This window comes from Rosa chinensis, chromosome 5 (genome assembly GCF_002994745.2).
Source record: "Rosa chinensis cultivar Old Blush chromosome 5, RchiOBHm-V2, whole genome shotgun sequence".
NCBI lineage: Eukaryota > Viridiplantae > Streptophyta > Magnoliopsida > Rosales > Rosaceae > Rosa > Rosa chinensis.
This window is the reverse complement of record NC_037092.1, coordinates 9,672,404-9,695,467: the sequence shown is the minus strand read 5'-3', so window position 1 is coordinate 9,695,467 and position 23,064 is coordinate 9,672,404. Positions and strand designations below refer to the sequence as shown.

The 23,064-nt window shown below is 41.1% G+C and overlaps 1 non-coding gene across 1 annotated transcript; it reads right to left on the bottom strand.

The window, feature by feature from the left end:
- Positions 1–21,171: 21,171 nt before the first annotated feature.
- On the bottom strand, positions 21,172–21,259 carry LOC112168546. Its single transcript, XR_002924307.1, has one exon. It is a non-coding gene; the product is annotated as a small nucleolar RNA Z279/snoR105/snoR108 (small nucleolar RNA).
- Between the last annotated feature and the right edge of the window lie 1,805 nt (positions 21,260–23,064).

Genomic DNA, 23,064 nt, shown 5'->3' with positions numbered 1-23,064 from the left:
TTATAGAGAGTCTCATCTCGCTCTCTATATTTAGGAGCGAGATAGCTAAAAGTTATAATGGATAGCCACTTAGGAGTCTGGTGTAACTACTAAAATATATAAAAAAACTAAACATCCTCTCCAAAATAGCTAATGAGTTAAAATAGAGAGTTTGTTAAAGATGCTCTAAGCTGCCATTACTGGTACATTCCCAGGTAATTAATCCACTTGATTTAGAAGGAGACAAAAATTTCCTTGAAGTGAGTGAAAACCATCAAAGAAATCTAAAGAATAAAATCTCTCGCTCAATCTCTCTTTCTAAAGAATTCATAGACCTAGGTCTCACCATTGCATACCCAGTGAGATCAGTCTCCTTTTAGATCTAATTATTCCAAATGTGGTTTTCACGTTATCTCTTCCTATTGGAGGCAATCCAAATTGAGGAGTACATTGTATCAAAGACGGATGATGATGGCTTGTGATTGTAGGGTTGAGTATTGGGATTGTGGGGAATTTGATTATTTGATTGCAGGGCATATTTAGTTCTTCATCTTCTTCGTTTGACCAATTAGAGATTTAAATCACAATATTATTTCTAATATTTTTTTCCTTGAAGACTTAATTTTCATAAATACACATAGGAAATTATCTTGTCACAAGTGATTACATGGCAGTTGCCATGTCATTTGGGATACAGTTTTGGTAGAATAATTTGGGATCCCTAGCACTGCTCAAATTAAAAAAGTTACGATGAAACACTCATTATGGGTTATGATTCTATGAATGTAATACATTAGTGTTTGAACTAATTTCAGTTTGTCTCCTCTAACTTTGGGTCGAAAATCATGTTAGTCCCTAATCTTAATTTTTAATCAAGATCATTCCTGCACTTCTCAAATTCATATTCCGTGTCCAATTCTCTTAACTCCATCCAATTGTGTCATCAAGTTGTGACGTGGCACTGGCAACATGGCCCACGTTTTAGCCTTTCAACCCATAAGAAGGGCAAAATGGACATCTCACCACCCACCACCCTGAAATTCTCAAGCAAACTCCACACCCTCTCACCCTCCTTCAACTCCTCTTACTCCACCACACATTCCGACCAATTTGAACCAAACCACATCATTGCGACTACATCTTATTTGAAGAAGGTGTGTTCAACGATGACAGGACCCGCCCCGGTTTTCACCCTGAAATCCGAAGAGGCCCTGCGGGGCCCACTTTAGAAGAAATTCTACCAAAAATTTGACAGAACTTCCCCTAAAAATGGACAACCCAAAACCTGTAGAAAAACATCCACACTTCTAAATCATCCATCCTTATTCTCCTGGAGCCACCCTGCTCCCTATATCACAACATCTCTCATATCACAAAACAATTCTGAAACTTAAGAATATTAATCTCAAGAGATATCAGAGCAATCTATTTCTCAGGCGTACAAGAAGGTAGAATACAAGATAAACTACCAATACTTTTATAATGCGGAAGCTACGACAGCTATGCCTCAACCCCAAGTACGCTCGACCTCAAGCTAAACTGGCCTGCAAACTGGGCATTTAAAACCGAAGGGCCCAGGGGAAAACATTTAAAATCCGTTAGAGTGAGTGGACGAAAAATAAGTAATTTCAAATGAATAAGTAAAACTTAATGCTTTCCCAAGTTATTCTCTAAAACTTCGCATGCAGTAACAATCTTGAACACACTCTTAATCATCCTCTTTACTGAAATCTCAATCACGTAACAAGAACATCTTGAAGTCTCTTAAAATCTCATCCTCAATCCTTATAAAAACATCATTTTCATGAGGCTCGTTTGATGACTAGAAAGGACTGCTGTCTAGTCATCTCATGCCATCTAGGAGGGACTGCCACCCAGATGACGCATCGGAAGGGACTGCCAACCGGAATAGGAGGCGGTGGATAGATGGAACTGCCAACTAGCCACATGTGGTAGACGGGACTGCCGACTAACCACAGGTAGTAGACGGGACTGCCGACTAACCACAGGTAGTAGACGGGACTGCCGACCAACTACCTCATGTCATCTGGAAGGGACTGCCAACCAGGTGACGCATCGGATGGGACTGCCAACCGAGCTGTAGTCTGGAAGGGACTGCCAACCAAACCATTACCTAGAAGGGACTGCCAACTAGGTAAGATACGCATGCGCCAAAACTGGCCTCCTTAATCAACTGAATAGCCTCCTCAAGAACTGAAAATAACCTCAAAATCTCAATAAATCCTCGAAAGCATCCTCGAAAGCACAAAATCAAATACTCTGTAAATCAATAAATGCTTTCGGAAAGGAAAACTCAATCTAACTTCAAAGCTGATAAGTACAGAGCTCAAAGCTCAATAAATCTCGATAATCAATCATGCTCAAATATTCGATGAAACATTCGTACTCGTGAATCCTCATAAAAACCGATATTCGAAATCCAAAATTCTCATAATATTTTCTGAATCAGTCACTTCCCGAAAATCATTTCTCAACTCAATAACTCCTGAATACTATCTCAAAAATCTACTAAAAGCCCTCGGGAAGGAATTTCAATACTAATCTCGTAATTCATAAATAAATCTCGATAAATCAACGCTCAAATATTCAAAACATAATTAAATCTCAATTGGAAAAATGCTAATATACTGCATGCACAATTAATTTAAAAACAAATGTCCACTCACAGTACTATTTAGGCGACCATGCATACGAGTTCCTTCGTCGAGCAATAGCTCGGTACATCGCCCTGTACACAATTATATTCCGTGAATAACTATTCAACAATTAAATACGATTCTCAAAATCAAATCCTCATAATTACATCTCCACTTCTCCTCGGATGCAACCCAAATTATACCACTAATACCATTTCGTTAATTTAAAGGTTCCAAGGCAGAACCGAGAGATATCCGACGGCCGGATTCTCGTAATTCGATAATCGAAACCCTAAACTTCAAAAATTCATAATTAAATCCAAGCTTCTCCAAAATTCACCAAATTTCATATACAAGCTCTACAATATTTATAGGATTTAATGGGCTAAAAACTGGAATTAAAACACAGCCCAACACGCCTCCACGCGCCACCAACAGTGGCAGCGCGTGGGCCCCACGCGCCGGCGGCAACCACCTCCGATGGCCACCATATTTTGACAGCAGCACCTACACAACACACTGATCAATTTTCTCAACTACAACACATCCCAATTTTACCTTTAAACAGTCGAAATCAACCGGTGCAGAAAACCCAGAAAATCAAGAACCCTAGATTTTCAATTCTGCCTCTACACTTCAAATTGAAATGAAAGACCTTAGGGGAAATAATCTATGTCAAAAACCAAACCTTCGACGCCAATTTGGTGGCCGGAGACTGCCGGAATCGGAAAATATCGACGCTGCCTCAGAAATGCTACAGTGACCGTCATCTTCTTCTCGTTGCTGCACCTTCCCCGGTTCATATTAAGCTACGAAACGAACCCAGAAATCAAGAGAAGGAAGAGAGCTTTCCAACGACATCTTACACGTCAAAATCCGTCGCCGGATGGAGGAGTTATGGCCGGAAGAAGGTGACGAGGTCGGAGAGGAAGAGAGAGTCGGGGAGAGAGAAAGGAGAGGGCTCGGTAAGTTTCCGAAAATGGAAACTTACCACAGTAACTCGTCCTATTTATAGAAACTTACCATGAACAGTAACTTTACCATTTCGCTTATAACTTTTGCATACGAACTCCGATTTTTACGTACCACATATACACGCGCTCGGTTTAACGTCCCCTACAACTTTCATGAAGGAAATTTTCTCAAATTTTGACCCGAACAAAAAGTCAACTTTTAGGGCCCCCTAAAAGCATTGAAACGACAGTAAAAGTGAAAGTGAAAGTTTTTTACCGTCCAAATGACTAGTAACCTGGTGAATTCGGGTTCGGGACGTCACAATCTCCCCACCTTATAAAAATTTCGTCCTCGAAATTCCATACTGTTGAAGTAGAGATGGGTGCACACGCCAATCCATAGTAAACAGTCACGAGATGAATAGCACATCAATCGTACGGCCGTGGCGATGATAAGGCACAAAAAAGATGTGCAAGTCTGCTCAATTCATGTAGAAATTACCTTCAAAACTGATCCAAAACTTGACCAATTAGAACATGGAGATCAACCCTTATAAGAAACAATTCTCTAGCTGAAATCTAGCCAATTATTGCGATCTGAATAATTCCCACAGCGTTCTTACTAAATTCAGTGTCTTAGTAGATAGATTTACTTCCACTCATTACTGACAGTCCTTAACAACTAAGGGAGAACATCGTCAAAGCATTATGTTTGAAGCAACCTGTAAACTGTTCAACTATGTGAGCAGAAACACCTACTAAAATTCTCAGAATAAAGACTCAAGACTAAATCAAGGTCGGTTACTTGAAAGAACTACACCTTGAAACTGCACAACGAAAATCAAATCTTCTTTGGATTAAGTTTTTCCCTTTGCAATCTTAAGTCAACGACTGGAGTAGCTGATAATCTCGACAATCTCGATTACACAAGCAACCAAAAACATATACTTAGAACCCCAAATGTATCAATGTTCCAAGTTGGATACCCTTGTCTTACCTAACTATGTAATAGTACATACTCACAAGTACACAACTTCGACGTCAAGAAATTTAGGTCAAATACTAGTTCAAATAACTCATGGTATCAATATCACAAACTATTCAGTTTGAATAGTAGCATTCATACTCTTTTTCATATAACTCGTACAGTGAAGATCCACTTTGTTCACCAACAACATGATAATACATTTACTCACACTTAAAACAATTTCAATTCGTACACGGTTTATGTAAAGTCCAACAGTTAATAAAACACCACAAGATGCTCACTGATAACCCACATGTCTGAAACAACCAATTTCCTTAGCAACCACAAAACCGCACTTGCTTTTTGTCTGTTTGTGCTTAAATTTCTGATCGAATGTCGTGCACGTAGAGATCCCATAGTTGTCAAGCATATCAAAGAGTAGCCTCGAACCAACCTATAAGTTCTTAATCATGCATGTTATGGGGCCACTACACTTTCATTGCGCTACTTTGATACCTGACTAAAACATTGATCAAAGCCTTGAGATGACATCTAAGTCAACTAGAGAAACTTCTTTGATACATACCCTGCTGGCCATAAGGCGACACATTTCACACACCTGTTTATGTTCAAAATTCTGTACCAGACTGCTAGCAAGATAGTCCATTCTTTCTTCTCTATGTTTCCACACCGTAATCTTCCAATAATCAACGTCAAACTTGCAAGTACTTGAGTATAGCGAACTCTCCTGGCATGGATCAAAGCCGGTATCCCCAAGCGACACTGTCATTGCTAAACTGAGGATAAAGTAGCTGAAGATCCACCCTCTAACAACACTTATTCAATAATATTCCAGCTACAACAACAATTTCAAAAACTAATCCGCGCTAACTAAGATTGCACCAAAATTTCTCAATCCTCATCTCGCTAAGCATAAATCCAACAACACAACTCAACCATACTCACTCAACAATTTAGTACTTCAAGAGTAAATTGAAACCCTTGATAAAACCCAACTCCAAACAAACAATTTCCAAACTCAACTCGAACATTTTGCCAAGTCATCGTACCTATAAACCCGTGATGGTGACCGAATATCAATCGTACTAACAACTTCCTGTACTTCTCCAAATATGGGCCACCATACGGTAGAAATATCAATTAAAGTGTGAATTAAATCTCAAACAGTTTAACCAATTCCACCAGTAACGGTACCAAGGTAGTAAAATTCACTTAATTCCTTCAAAGCAATCTGTTAGTATATGTATGCAACTCAAGCAACCACCAAAATTCCTAGATGACAAACACCGTTCACAGAGTCTTTCCTCGAACAACAACCTTGATGTAAAACAGATACTCGTCCAACATCTCATTTCACACAAAGCGGTACCTGGATCTGAAATTTTTCCAACCACCTGGCGATCCAATTCCTCCATTTAATCACTGTTGAAATACGTCACTGCCAAGACAAACCGCATTATGTCTGACCCACATATAACAAGAATTCTGGTCAAACCTTAATCTGAAATATTTCTGGAGCCAACTGAGAAACTTATTTCCTCAAAGTTATTCCACTAATCACTCTTACAATATCCCAATCTAACTGTCTAGCAAAAACTTCACCAAGGATCTATCACAATTAATCTTTAAGGCTCCACAATTTATAACTCAAATCATACTCCGTATCACAAGTAATTCCACTTGCACCATTATGAATACCCAACGAGATCACTACCACTATTCTCCAATTTTTAGGTACAACCATTTCAACCAAAACGGATAACCAATTGAGTACACGCATAGGCACAATCTCATATACAAAAGTTGTTTCTAATCTTCTCAATTAAATACTGGCAAAGATCGTAACTCGATTGTAAATCTCTATGCGTCCAACTAAATACTCAAGTTTCAAACATAAAACTATATCAAAACTTAAATTCTGTCTATCTCCTTACTCAATACGATCCAAAACTTCAAATGGATCAATTATAAGTCAATGTATATAGAATCAATTTCTTCCAATCCAAACAAAACTAGATCCAAATATCATGGTTAGGTCAAAGGCCCAAGATAACCAGTCATGATTTCCAAGTAATCTCCAACAACTATCAATGATATCACAAATGTCACATACATGACATATCACATTATGTACCACAAATCCTGAAACTTGGTTCAACGTCAGAACCACTAATATTACTAGTTCCATTTCCATCAAAAATTCTGATTCTAAAGCAATTTATAGCAAACTGAGACAACCCAAATCTATGCCCACTCAACTCTAACAATCAAACACGGAATCGAACTCCAGTCTTGCACCTTAAACCTTACCCCAACAAACTTGTTGGCATCGAGGGAGAGATAACCACCACATTCCCTCGGATCACATTTCGTAGCATAACTCAACCCTGTAAGGTAATCTAAAATCACCATCACCATGAAAAGGTGCAAGACACTTAAACAATCTGATATGCAGACAGATCCCTATGAGGTCGGCGTATAAGAGGCATAGCACCTGAAGGAAAATCAACTAACCACGTACCTTACATACTTGATGAATACTTCAGCACCGAAGAGTAAACGATGGGGAACCGCTGCAGTCGGGCCATCACTCGGGAGGTACTGAGTAACATCAAGCATATAAGGTAACCAGATCGAAACAAGTCTACAGAATCTTAAAACCTAGTGCTCTGATACCAACTGACAGGACCCGCCCCGGTTTTCACCCTGAAATCCGAAGAGGCCCTGCGGGGCCCACTTTAGAAGAAATTCTACCAAAAATTTGACAGAACTTCCCCTAAAAATGGACAACCCAAAACCTGTAGAAAAACATCCACACTTCTAAATCATCCATCCTTATTCTCCTGGAGCCACCCTGCTCCCTATATCACAACATCTCTCATATCACAAAACAATTCTGAAACTTAAGAATATTAATCTCAAGAGATATCAGAGCAATCTATTTCTCAGGCGTACAAGAAGGTAGAATACAAGATAAACTACCAATACTTTTATAATGCGGAAGCTACGACAGCTATGCCTCAACCCCAAGTACGCTCGACCTCAAGCTAAATTGGCCTGCAAACTGGGCATTTAAAACCGAAGGGCCCAGGGGAAAACATTTAAAATCCGTTAGAGTGAGTGGACGAAAATAAGTAATTTCAAATGAATAAGTAAAACTTAATGCTTTCCCAAGTTATTCTCTAAAACTTCGCATGCAGTAACAATCTTGAACACACTCTTAATCATCCTCTTTACTGAAATCTCAATCACGTAACAAGAACATCTTGAAGTCTCTTAAAATCTCATCCTCAATCCTTATAAAAACATCATTTTCATGAGGCTCGTTTGATGACTAGAAAGGACTGCTGTCTAGTCATCTCATGCCATCTAGGAGGGACTGCCACCCAGATGACGCATCGGAAGGGACTGCCAACCGGAATAGGAGGCGGTGGATAGATGGAACTGCCAACTAGCCACATGTGGTAGACGGGACTGCCGACTAACCACAGGTAGTAGACGGGACTGCCGACTAACCACAGGTAGTAGACGGGACTGCCGACCAACTACCTCATGTCATCTGGAAGGGACTGCCAACCAGGTGACGCATCGGATGGGACTGCCAACCGAGCTGTAGTCTGGAAGGGACTGCCAACCAAACCATTACCTAGAAGGGACTGCCAACTAGGTAAGATACGCATGCGCCAAAACTGGCCTCCTTAATCAACTGAATAGCCTCCTCAAGAACTGAAAATAACCTCAAAATCTCAATAAATCCTCGAAAGCATCCTCGAAAGCACAAAATCAAATACTCTGTAAATCAATAAATGCTTTCGGAAAGGAAAACTCAATCTAACTTCAAAGCTGATAAGTACAGAGCTCAAAGCTCAATAAATCTCGATAATCAATCATGCTCAAATATTCGATGAAACATTCGTACTCGTGAATCCTCATAAAAACCGATATTCGAAATCCAAAATTCTCATAATATTTTCTGAATCAGTCACTTCCCGAAAATCATTTCTCAACTCAATAACTCCTGAATACTATCTCAAAAATCTACTAAAAGCCCTCGGGAAGGAATTTCAATACTAATCTCGTAATTCATAAATAAATCTCGATAAATCAACGCTCAAATATTCAAAACATAATTAAATCTCAATTGGAAAAATGCTAATATACTGCATGCACAATTAATTTAAAAACAAATGTCCACTCACAGTACTATTTAGGCGACCATGCATACGAGTTCCTTCGTCGAGCAATAGCTCGGTACATCGCCCTGTACACAATTATATTCCGTGAATAACTATTCAACAATTAAATACGATTCTCAAAATCAAATCCTCATAATTACATCTCCACTTCTCCTCGGATGCAACCCAAATTATACCACTAATACCATTTCGTTAATTTAAAGGTTCCAAGGCAGAACCGAGAGATATCCGACGGCCGGATTCTCGTAATTCGATAATCGAAACCCTAAACTTCAAAAATTCATAATTAAATCCAAGCTTCTCCAAAATTCACCAAATTTCATATACAAGCTCTACAATATTTATAGGATTTAATGGGCTAAAAACTGGAATTAAAACACAGCCCAACACGCCTCCACGCGCCACCAACAGTGGCAGCGCGTGGGCCCCACGCGCCGGCGGCAACCACCTCCGATGGCCACCATATTTTGACAGCAGCACCTACACAACACACTGATCAATTTTCTCAACTACAACACATCCCAATTTTACCTTTAAACAGTCGAAATCAACCGGTGCAGAAAACCCAGAAAATCAAGAACCCTAGATTTTCAATTCTGCCTCTACACTTCAAATTGAAATGAAAGACCTTAGGGGAAATAATCTATGTCAAAAACCAAACCTTCGACGCCAATTTGGTGGCCGGAGACTGCCGGAATCGGAAAATATCGACGCTGCCTCAGAAATGCTACAGTGACCGTCATCTTCTTCTCGTTGCTGCACCTTCCCCGGTTCATATTAAGCTACGAAACGAACCCAGAAATCAAGAGAAGGAAGAGAGCTTTCCAACGACATCTTACACGTCAAAATCCGTCGCCGGATGGAGGAGTTATGGCCGGAAGAAGGTGACGAGGTCGGAGAGGAAGAGAGAGTCGGGGAGAGAGAAAGGAGAGGGCTCGGTAAGTTTCCGAAAATGGAAACTTACCACAGTAACTCGTCCTATTTATAGAAACTTACCATGAACAGTAACTTTACCATTTCGCTTATAACTTTTGCATACGAACTCCGATTTTTACGTACCACATATACACGCGCTCGGTTTAACGTCCCCTACAACTTTCATGAAGGAAATTTTCTCAAATTTTGACCCGAACAAAAAGTCAACTTTTAGGGCCCCCTAAAAGCATTGAAACGACAGTAAAAGTGAAAGTGAAAGTTTTTTTACCGTCCAAATGACTAGTAACCTGGTGAATTCGGGTTCGGGACGTCACAAACGACCTGTATCTTCAAAACAATAATGAAATTGAACATTTCAACCCTGAATAGCGTAGGCCCAGAAAACACATTGAATTTGAGATTGAGAATTTGGTTCCGAATCAAGGGAAGGAGGTGCAGGCTGAATAAACACAACAAAAAAGAGGAGGAAGATTTGCATTTTGGTTCAAGGTCGAGAAGAACAAGAGGAAGTTATTGGAACCAATAAGGAATTTGAATTTAGAGGAGTACAAGCGTACAGAGAGGCCAAGTCAAACGAATTGAAGCCGTTGGTTTTGGATGAGCCCCAGAAGCTTAAGGAGGAGGATGAAGAGTCTGAAGGTTTTGATGGGTATGTGAGTGAGAGAGTGGCACCTAAGAATCCGAGGTGGGCTATTTATGAAAAGGCTTTTCTCGTCGCCGGGGTTTCTACTCTTGTCGCCGCATCTTCTGCTGTTGTTGGAGTAATCGGATTGAGAATGAGAACGCTTTCTGTAACTATTCCTCTGACCTACCATGGATAATTTGACTTCAAATTGTGAAATCAACAACAATGTTAGTCCAAAAACCCTAATTTTGGAAATTTCGAAAAATTTTGGAGGGTAGAGAAATTAAGAATTAGGTTGTGTTAATGCTCAAAAGTCTGGCGGTAGCCAAACCTTGGTCTAACGCTGGTCCGGCAGGCGGACCGCTACTCTGCCGATCCGAGGATTACCGCTAGCTGCCAAACACAAGACAGGGCGTTAGAGGGAGACCGCGTTGGGCGGTCTTCAACTCTCTGATGCCTAAGTCAGTCAATGCATATAGGCAGCATAACAATAATGAGTAGTAAATGCGTAATTAATGAGGAGAGAGGAGAGGACCTTTTATAGGTGAGGAAGAGGATGATCTTCTCCTTGTTTTCGATGTGGGACTGATGTGCTTCAGTTCCCAGTTTCAGTAGCTTCTGATGCTAACTTGACACGGCGCGTGGTGGCGCGTCGGCGGTGCTTTGGGGTTGATCCGGGGCTCAGGCGGTAACCCGGCTAGCTGTCTTTACGCCAGTCACTCATATGGTGGGCGTTGGTACCCCTGGCGGTACAATGAGCGTGGCTCATTATAGCTAATTATGCTTGCAAATGCACATGTATGTACAAGTCCCCCAAATCCCCAGTCAAGGAGGGCAATCTTGGTTGGGGAGTTGATCGGCGGTTTGAAGCGTTTCTCCCGCTAGACTTTGCAGAAGCATAATTAGCGTCAGTGCGTCGTCAACCATGGATTTACTGAGCAAACGCTTTGTGCCCTTTCGGGTGGGCCCCTGCTAGGCCCCCCAGGGAGTCCCCCACTCCCCGGCTAAGATGGACCTCCGGATGGTCGCTATTATTGTTTGTTGAGGGGGAGCTGCACGGAGCAGCGCTGCACGGAGCAGAGGGTGTTGGGTTGCGAGCCCAATCTTAGCACCCAAGTGACGGGGGTCAACGTACCTGATCAGGGCTGTCGTAGACTGTTGACTAGTCCCCGTGTCCCGTAGGGACATTCTGACTGTAACTCCGCGTGGCGGCGTTGTCAGAGAGGCGTGGCCTCGAGATCCGCCGCTGGCGGAAGTCCCCCGCTAGACGTAGCAGGAAGCAGCGTCAAGTAGACGTGCTTGGTGGTATTTTATTGAGCGGTATTGCGCTGAATAAAGTACGCAGCTTGTCAGATGAGAAAGGGGGTCCGCTAGCGGTGTGCTGTGTAGCGGAGGACGCCCCGTTTACCGAATGACGAGAGAAGTTCCGTTGGAGACTTCGATGGTGACAAGAGAAGTTCCGCTGGCGGGGTTTCGCTCAGTGGACTGTCACCTGGGAGATGACAAGTGAGAAAATCTGCTGGCGGGGTTTCGCTCAGCGAAGACTCCACTTGGAGGATGACAAGTGAAGATCCGCTGGCGGGGTTTCGCTCAGCGGAGACTCCGTCACTTGGAGAATGACAAGTGAAGATCCGCTGGCGGGGTTTCGCTCAGCGGAGACTCCGTCACTTGGAGAATGACAAGTGAAGATCCGCTGGCGGGGTTTCGCTCAGCGGAGACTCCACTTGGAGGATGACAAGTGAAGATCCGCTGGCGGGGTTTCGCTCAGCGGAGACTCCGTCACTTGGAGAATGACAAGTGAGGATCCGCTGGCGGGGTTTCGCTCAGCGGAGACTCCGTCACTTGGAGAATGACAAGTGAGGATCCGCTGGCGGGGTTTCGCTCAGCGAAGACTTCCAATGGTTGGGGGTTTTCTTCTCAAGTGGTTACTTCCCTTGGAAGCTAAAGGAGACGACGGTTGACACGTGGCCAACTCCTAGAGGGTTAGCGTCTGGAGGCTTGTCTCCTAAGCCTAGCCGTCTTCTCGTCATTAATGCGAGTAATGATGGATTTCGTAACCGAGGCGACGCCTCGGTTAATCCGGGGAGTTAGTGAAGATGTGGGACACGTGTACGGTTGCTACGTGATGTCGTTTTCTAGCGGACGGCTCAGGATTGCTTGATGTTGACATAAAAGGGGGGGAACTCAGCGAGTTTCGACACTTCTGGAAAATCTTCAAATCTGAGTCGCCTCCTTCGAGCCTTGTTCGTCTGTGAATTGCGAAGAAGATTCCCTGGTTTGCGTGGAGCTGTCGGACTCGAGAGGACGAAATATCTGTCAGTGAAGACGAGTTGCACGCCACAGCTTCGACGTGAGGTTGGTATTTCGAATCCTTTTCCTGTTTCATTGAATCTGCAATGGTGGTTTGTGGGTTTTGCTACTTTTGTTAATGGTGTGATCTTGCTTCTTTGGTGTTCTCTGAGGGTGTAGAGAGAGATTTGAGGGAGGTTATGGTGTTTGACAGAGAGTTGGGGTTTTGGGTTTTGCTAGATGGTCGAATCTGGGTTGAGTGTGCGTTTGTTCTTGTTTTGGTATTTTTCTGGGTAATTGTTCTTGATGTTTTTGCACTAAACGAATATAGGTAAAGGCTAGATCTTGTGTAAACTGACCGGTTTGGGTTTTAGGGTTTGGGATGGCTAGCGTCGTAGAGATTTCGAGCAGTGAGGATTCCGGGTCTGACGTGTCGTTCAGCGCGGCGGATAGGAATTTTATTGACTCGTTGCGTCCGTCTGCCCGTGCAGGAACCTCACTGCCAGAACCGCTAGACATCGAGCCGCTACAAACCATACCCTGGGAAGTAGTAATGGGTCGTGCTTCGCGCCCCGAGAGTTCTAGGGCCAGGGAGGCCGCCGCTGCTCAGAATAGGCGTGAGGAGCAGTTGGCAAGTAACAGCGCTGCCAGTGGCTCCGCTGACGGGGGAGATGCGACAGGGGAGGATACCGAATCGGCATGGGTTCTTCCGGATGGGATTCCTGTTGACGAGGCGGGAGGGCGGATGACCGTTGCCAATGTCAACCGGATAAAGCGGATGTTTCGGTTGCCTGGCGTGGTTAAACTGCGTCCACCGACGGTGTATGAAAAGGCTTCAATTCTTCCCCCGGGGTTTGCCGCTGTGCATGAGGCGATATTCCGCCAGGGAGTGACACTACCGCTCGTGCCCAGTCTTCAGATCTTGGTGTGCGAGTTCGGCCTAGCCTTTGGGCAAGTCTGCCCCAACATGTGGCGATTGATGTTGGCGATGACTTCGCTGTGGCGGTTGTCCGGCTGTGAGGGACCAACCGTGGCGGAGGTGCTGCATTTCTATGAGCTGACGTATGTGAAGCGTCAGGGCTGCGGAGGCCAAGTGAACCTAAGTCGCCGCCAGGGAGCCCCCAAGTTGATAGAAAACCTGAGGGATTCTATGTCGTATTGGCGGGACACCTTTTGCGTTGCCACGACGGGGTGGGAATATCAGGCGGAATCCAATGACGGGAAACCGGCGTTTAGGATTAAGTCAGAGTTCCAACCTATCCGAGGTGGTTTGTCGGTCTCCGCTGAATATTGCTGGCGGTTTACGTTGTGCTTAGTCTTGAACCTTGCTAACGTTTATCCTTGTTTTGCAGTGGGCTTGCGCTACAACCTGACTCGTGAAGAAGAGTGTCGTGTGGCGCGCATCAAAGGTTGCTGGCGGAATCGCAATTTGTTGGACTTTCGCCTACTTACCGGTTGGGAGCTGTTGGTCGATCAACGATTGACTCGCGCCGTTGGTAAGAGATCTCCGCTACCTTGTACACTTAGTTAATTTGGCCCTGTGGTTGATTGAGTTGCTTTCTGTTTGTTTAGAGACGCCGCCCGGTAACGCTAGGAGCCGTGACGCCTTTGCCAAAGCCATGGACCGCGCGGAGATTGACAACTTTTTGGAGGCCATGTATGCCTCAGGGGATGCGGCTCAAAAGACAGTGATAGACCCGGTGACGCTGGCGGTGAGCCCATCCGAGGTTCCGGTGGTGTTGCCAATGCCGCTGCACTCCCACCTTGGAGCCGACGGCCTACCCGTTGTTCAGACGGGTGCCAATGTGGGGGGTGGAAAGAAGGGGTATGGCGCCGCGCCGCAGACAGAGAGAGTGCCCAACGTGCGACATGGGCCACAGAAGGTGGTGCGGCCGGCGGGGGCTGCCGCTACGGTGGGTCAACAGCAACGGGGGCCAAGGCCTGCGGCCGCTGGACAGACGCGGTTGTTGCGGAAGCGTCGGCAGAATGACTCCGACGAGGAGGATGATGATGATGCTGAGGTTATCGGGGTCCGCCAGCAAAAGAAGGCCCGCCAAGCTCCGCTGAAGGCGCCAGTGGCCGCTGCAGAAGAGGCGCCTGCGAGTGACCTAGACTCGTTTGCCGCCTATGCCGAGTTCATGACTGACAATGAACGGGGATTTCTCTACCACCTCTGCGAGATACTGGGGTTTGGTGGTCTGGCGGGGATTTCCCGCCCAACGGCGATTGACGGGTCACCCTTCAGTTCAGCTTTTGGTCACCTTTCGGTTGGGCTGCATGAGATGTTCATGGCGGCGCAGAAGCAGCCCGGGGTTGAGCGGCAGCTCAGGGACGAGATCAGCGGTCTCGAGAGGGAGCTGGGGGACGCCAAGGACAGGCTGGCGGATGTGGAGCGGCGCCTGACGAAGGCGGATTGCGACGCTGCGGACATACATGTGCATTTGCAAGCATAATTAGCTATAATGAGCCACGCTCATTGTACCGCCAGGGGTACCAACGCCCACCATATGAGTGACTGGCGTAAAGACAGCTAGCCGGGTTACCGCCTGAGCCCCGGATCAACCCCAAAGCACCGCCGACGCGCCACCACGCGCCGTGTCAAGTTAGCATCAGAAGCTACTGAAACTGGGAACTGAAGCACATTAGTCCCACATCGAAAACAAGGAGAAGATCATCCTCTTCCTCACCTATAAAAGGTCCTCTCCTCTCTCCTCATTAATTACGCATTTACTACTCATTATTGTTATGCTGCCTATATGCATTGACTGACTTAGGCATCGGAGAGTTGAAGACCGCCCAACGCGGTCTCCCTCTAACGCCCTGTCTTGTGTTTGGCAGCTAGCGGTAATCCTCGGATCGGCAGAGTAGCGGTCCGCCTGCCGGACCAGCGTTAGACCAAGGTTTGGCTACCGCCAGACTTTTGAGCATTAACAGGTTGTGGATAGAAACAAATCAGCAAGTAGATAGCGATGAAGAAGAAGGGTCGGCTTCAAAGGATCCTCTTCTTTGTCCTTAGGCAGTGCTTCCAACCATGTGGCCGGCGGTGAGCAGAACCGGTTGAGTCCTCCACAAGTCACTTCTCGTATTCGCCAGGTATTAGTTGCATCTCTGTCTCGTCCCACCGGGAGATTTTTGCTTCAATGGATTGGAGAAGAAGGTAGAAAATCGAAGCAGAGTCATAGACTTGACTCATCTTTCCTTAATCCCCGTCTCTCTTCAGCTACAAAACTAGTAGCCCATCTGGTGCTAGGTTCATATATGAGAGAGAGATGGAAGAGATGAAAACTAGTCAAAGTGTCAAACCCACAGATTTATTTTTTTATTTTTTATTTTTCGTGAATTTAACCCCAAAGTTTATTTTATGAATTTACCGTTCTTCAGGGTTGAAAAGTTAAAAGGTGGGTCATGCTGTTGGTGCCACATCATCATTTGAAGGCACAATTAGATGGAAATATGAGAATTGGACACGGAAGAGGAATATTGGAAGTGTAGGGATGATCTTGATTAAAAAAAAATTAGAGATTAACATGATTTTCTACCTAAAGTTGAAGGGAGCAAACTGAAATTAACCCTTAATGTTTTGAGAGGTAAAATTAGGGGCGGACCAGTGTTTGAGTTTGAAGGGGTCCGGAACCCCCTTTGATTCATGTTGAAGCTATTTTTTGTAGTTAAAGAGCATGCAATTAACATATGAAGTGTTTAAATACAATTGTCTACATCCCCAATTCTCAATTCACTTACTGAACCACTTTAACTTGGCCTTCATGAAATAGTAAACAAATGAGTCTTCATTATACTGTGATTCATATATATTTGATTTTTCTCCTTCTTTTTTGGTTACATACATTTGATTTCTTTCCTTTTGCACACTGGATTTATGTGGTTTATGGTTTGCGCATAAAAGTATTGTTTATGATACATAATTATCTAATTTTTAAATAATAATAATACTATCTTACCAAAATAAAAAGGTACAAATATCATATGTTTACAGTTTACGTCTCACCATCCCAAGTTCAAAATCCTAATTCCACCCCTAATTAAAATTACTCAATAGCACTAGTGTTTTTTTTTTTTTTTGGTCGAAGAAAAGCACTAGTGTTCACATACATTATTTCTCAAGATATTTTAGTATGCATGGCTGTTAACATCGCCCTTTCAAACTTTGAGCAGAATATGAGTAAAAGTGCTAGTAGGTTTGGGCTTCGAAAGAATGAAAGGGTAAGGCTAAACCGCTAAACTAGTAGAAGTGTAGAACTTTTACTTCTTGTATATCTTGCTCAAGTATTACACAGGAATCCACCGCATATAACACAAAAAATTAAGTTCTGTACAGATAACACTACACCTTTAAAATCACGATTGTCTAATTACAAGGTAAAATTTAAAAAATATGAAGCAATGGTAAACCCTTAATTACTCAAATTAAACTATATGTTCTTTTAAGTGCGTTGTCTACATGTTTATATACGTCTCCCTGATCGAGTTCCTATGCAGTCCATTTCCCATTCAACTAAAAGTCATAATCTACTAGAAGCTCTTCTGGTCCCCCATTGATGCATATAAGAATCTATAATGTTAGGCATGTGCTTACACAGACACATTTACATACATTTTGAAAAGAAATGGACATGGGGTTTGATACATTGACAAGCAAGACTGTTACTTCCAGAGATTCTGTAAGAATTGTACCAAAGAGATTCTATTCTCCAAGAAATTGAAAATAACAACATTAATTTTTTAATTTAAAGTAGGAGATAAATTAGATAATAAAAAAGTCTTTCTTCTTTTATCTATCTATCTATCTGCTTCTATAATAATCGTGAAGCTCCTAATGTTTAGAGCTTAAAATATATCCTATCTCAGGGAATCATCATTAATGTAAGTTAGGAAACGCCCTTGAGGGCAAACAGGAGCCCTAACCAAGATTATATATTGTTGTATATGTCGCACCTATAATTTATGTGATGTACGTACGTGGACTTCCATATGTGAAAGTTCCATTACAATTTAATTAGCATTATTTGATGAGGTAGGCAAAAAGATAAAAACTTGAATATGATTGCTTGTATGTGGGCATGTGGCTTCTAAAAAGGGAAAGGAAAGCTTAAAACCTGTGCCTCCAACAAAGATTTCCAATATTATTATGACTAAATACTAGTTAAAGATGAGTTAAAAGGCCCACATCTTTTTCATTCTCTTTTAAGTTTTAACTAATACTAGCATTTCTCTACACATGCTCTGCATGTGTAAATAGTTTTTTTTTTAGAAAATAAAAATGAAAACGGTTATTGTAGATAAAAGATAATGAGAGAGAAAAGTGGTTATGAGTTGTTTTTTGTTTATTTTTTCAATAAAAAATATATTTTATAAATGTCATAATTATCCTTGAGATTTAATTAATTTTAAAAGTGTTTTTTGTCTTTTAGAGTCATTTCTGTCAAAATTTTTTATCTTGACTAACAAACTCTCTTCTCTTAATATTAGTATAGATTTGTGTCTTTTCAATCTTGGTAATTAATATTATTAAAAAAAAATCTTGGTAAGTCATGTTTCTCGATTGAATCTTGGTAATTAATGTTAGTTGTGCGGTGGGGGTGGTATTTTCACTGAAATTAGGAAGTGATAATTGTTGGAGGATACCTAAATGTCCCAATCTATCACTATTGTATATAGAGCTAATTATTTAAGAGACAATTTTTGAATGACTGTAAGAGACAAGTGCATATGACAATTGAGGATAAATGCATAGTTTTAAGTCGTTATAATTTCAGCATTTAAATTTAATACATGTGGCTGAGATCCATTTGTTCTTCACAGTCCCTTATATGAGCAAGATTGCTATTGTATGCAAATTAGAGAGTTTATAAATGGAAGGATGTAGTTCACTTAAACAAGTTTTTTCTGTGTGACTGGAAGTTCTACGGTACATCAATGTACCGATACATTAAGTAGACTTAGTTCGATATAGAGGTAGACTTGTTTCAATATAGAGGTAGAGTAGTCTCAAATTAGTCTACCAATGAATGAAGTTGGTCTACCTCTTAATCAAACTAATCTACTAGATGTATCAGTGCATTAATGTACCATATCTGAACCTTTAGAAGACAACTTTGCATATCTACTATGACATCAATATGCTAATATCTTGGTTTGGTAACTATTAGTTCCAAAATGCTCGCTAAACATAAAGTATATATGCATGGAATTAAATTTTCTTATATATATATATATATATATATATATATATATTTCTATTTCTTTCGCGCTTCTTTCAAATAATATGCCATGACATTGTCACCAAGATTAGACATGAAAAATGGGTCCGGTTTAGATTTTGTCAGATTTTATAAGTCTCTTCATCATAATTGTTGTATTATACAAACAAGATCATATATGGTTATTAAGCTCGGTTAAAGTAGATGGCTAATTCAAACGAAGAAAGTCTGACGTGTTGTTTATTTTCATTTGAGAAAATTACTTGTCACTCCTTATACTTTTAGGGCGACAATAGTTTAGTCTCTACTATCCTAATTTTAACAAATTACTTCTCAGATATTCAAATTTCACATGATGTGGTCCAAAATGACTATTTTACCCCACACTTCCTCTTTCTTTTTTTCCTCTCTCTCTGGAGTCCAACTCTCTCTCTCTCTCTCTCTCTCTCTCTCTCTCTCTCTCTCTCTGGAGTCCAACTCTCACAGTCCCTCACCTAGGGATTGATCCAAAATCTGAATTCAACGACGACGATGTTGTTGAATCACTTGCAAAATGGGATCGAGGAGCCAAAGCTGGCATGGTCTAGCCTCCCGAACTCGAATGAATCCGAGAACGACGTTGTTGGGTTAAGGAAGAAGGATGACGAGGGCGCCCAGTTTAATTTGGGGTTTCTTGGAGCTTTGGGTTTTGTTTTCGCTTCCCAAACTTGGATGAATCACTTACAATTCTGAGTTCAATTGCTGGTTTAAATGTTGGAGCTTTGGGTTTAATCTGGGGTTTAATCTGGGATAGGCGGGTTAGGAGCGGAGCTTGGTGGAGGCGAGTTAGAAATGGGAGCGGAGCTGCTACCTTAGATCATAGAGCATAGTGGTAGTAATCGTAGCGACCTCTCCAAGCACGGTGGCGGATCAAGCGGTGAGGTTGATGCTAGGGTCGTTGATGATTACATTCAGTGGTTGAGCCTGAGTGTAGCCGGAGATCCGACCGCGGCGGTGGGGAAGAAGCAAGTTGTTGACAGCGTGTTAGATCCATTGGCAGTGATGGATTAGATGGATGCGGTGGAGCCATGGGTGACAGTGGAGTGCGTGCGAGGCACATGCATGCCAACTCCAAGTTCTTCTCAAGGGTTTGGGTTTGGTCTTTTCGAGGTCAGTGTGGACGAGGAGAGAGAGAGAGAGATAGAGAGTGAGAAGAAAAAAAAAAGTGAGGGGCAAAATAATCATTTTGGACCATATTGTGTGAAATTTGAATGTCTGAGGAGTAATTTGTTAAAATTAGGATAGTAAGGACTAAACTGTTGACGCCCTAAAAGTACAGAGAGTAACCTAATTTTCCCTTTTCATTTAGAAGGGCATAAGCCAACTCCTGCTTGCAAGTTTCTAATAATTGAAGGAGACTCCTACATATAAATAAAGATTCTAAACAAAATCATTACTACCGGAGAATTGGATCCTTAATATTATTTTGATAATATGGTAGTCAATAAGATAATGCTTATTTTCATAATTTTTCTATAACTTTTGCATTAAGTCTCGAGCCTAATGGCACTCATGCTTCCCTTTTAGGGTTTCTTGAGCATTTAAAGACTATATTGTTTACTTTTATGGCCAGCAGACGCTAGATCGGGAAAATTGATCCTATTGTTAAATCATCGAAATTAATCCGGAGTCTTTATCCGAGATAGCCGTCGTACATCTGGCCGCGGGTTGCCACTGCTCACATTTGTCTGCAATGGTTTGCTATTTTGCTTCGTTTCGCTTCGGTCAATCTCAACCGCCTCAATGAAATCGTAAGTTATTTATTTTTCTAGTTGTTGATGATATATATATATATATATATTTTAGATTTGTTAAGAAGTTCAAGCCCTACCGAGTTTGTAATCCTGGATCCGCCCCTGATTATACGTGAGGGACTGTGTGTGTTATTGAGCAGTGTTGTTTAAATTGAAAAAAAAAAAAAATCTTGTTTTTTACATAAGAGCTACAGTATAAGCAACTACGCCCTTTCCAAAGCCTATATATCTTAGATCATTTATGACTTTATGTATTTGAATATGCAATTTGAGAGAGAGAGAGAGAGAGTCATCCTAAGAATAAATACTTAACTGTAGAACTATATGCCCCTAAAACTATGGGTGCTTGTTGAGGTCTCTTAAATCTTTTATTGCATGTTCAATGTTTAAGTAATGTTTGATGCGGGAGTGGTGTAGATTAAGTTAATTTTAAAAATTCTTAGAATATACCTTATGTTTAGAATTATAAGTTTTGTTTTACATGGTAGAATATTATGAGTTTATTATTATTATTATTATTTTAAAATAAAAAGAGTTGGGATTAGATGGTTAAGATGAGGATGCCCAATTGTCATAATCAGGCAGGGACGGACACCCATCTCACATTGACCACTCATCATATCCCATTTCTGTCTAGAATATTAGAAGTTTTAAAACATTAGTTGCATGCTATAATTGAGAGATACTAAGTTGGAAATCGCAAATACATAAGTAAAGATAATTTTCTTGGATTCAAATTCAACAGACTACTAAGGGTACGCGCGTATTGAATGGAAAAAAGAAGAAGAAATAAATCTAGACAGATATGGTCGATAACATGCAACAAAGCATGGTCGGAACGATTGGCTCTACATTCTGAAGGTCTTGAGAGTTGAGACAAAGATCTATACTCATCCACTCGCTTAGTAGAACAAGAAAATTTCCTATGAGCTGGCGATTCCAATAAACAAAGCTGTCAACTTCATTATAATTGATATTTTAGAAAGTAAAATCAGTATATTGTATTGTATTGCACTTCAATTAAGAGGACCAAATTGATAATCATTCGGCTGAAGGATCACATTAAATAATTTTAAAAAAAGTGTATAACAATTTGTAAATTATAATATCCGTTGCAACTTTATGCATGCATGGAAAAAAATGGTATTTTGATTTATTGATTTTCTGGTCGATCAATATTGCTTTTGATAGAATTGGGTTTAGCCTAGCGAAACCAGGCACAAGAAAAATGAATATTGTACAAAGTAATAGTTAGAACAAACTAATGGCAAAAGAATTGCATAAAAATGAATATTCTTGTCCAAAGTGTGTAGTGTGAGTCCACAAATAAATAAATAAATAGCTCAAATTTAATTATAGTAGAATAATCATATAAATTATCTTAATATAAATATGTTAGGCGATGTCGTATGAATGTATGATCACATTTGAGAGTTTTGAATTTTCAACGAATAAAGACTTTTTTTTTGGTCATTCATCTTTTGAGCCTATGACACACAAGACATTGCAAGAGTATGCACAATCAAGGTTATCATGACTCATATATATGTCATTACACTGTACACAATGAAACATTCACCTAAAATCACAAAAATTGGAGAAACGGAATAAAAAGTAACTTTGCATTAAATTTTAATCTAAAATTTTTAGGCGTGTTCCTAAACATTGAACATTGGTCGACCTTCATTGTTGGGTGACCCTGACCCCTTTTCCAAACTCATTAAACAGATACATTGTAAATAACTAGTAAAGACAATGTTGAAACTCTAATTTAACCTTCGACAACACCAACTCTCCATTGAGCCTTGTTTTACTCATAGGATTGTAGGATAACAAAGTTAATTACTTCACTATATACTGGTTGGAATTGCTTCCCCCACGACCATTCATCAAAAATTCAAAATCACACTGCGAATAAAATGTATGGTAAATAATAAGTGACTCTTTGAATGAAAGATATGAAGATGCTTCATCCATATAGTTAATCACATTGGGAACAACAAACTAACCAAATAGACAAAGTGGTGTTAGTTTAGTGGTTAAAGCACCTACTACCTAAAATCAAGGTTATGAGTTCGAATCACTATGGTGGTAGAAGTGAAATATTTTGATCATCTTTAGAAAAATAATAATAAAAAAATAAAAATAAAAACAAACTAACCACATACATTGTAGTCAATTTATATTGTTTGGTAGGAAAAAAATTATTAGTATGGAACCACCACCTTTTTATAAGTCATATTCAAATATATTCACTTAAATGATGTCATGATCAAATTCATACTTCACATTTTATATGTATACTTCAACCCAAAGTTCAAACCTAATGTTATTGCATAACAAAATATGTACACACTCATATATATATATATATATATATATACACAAAATATGTACACACATATATATATATATATATATATATATATT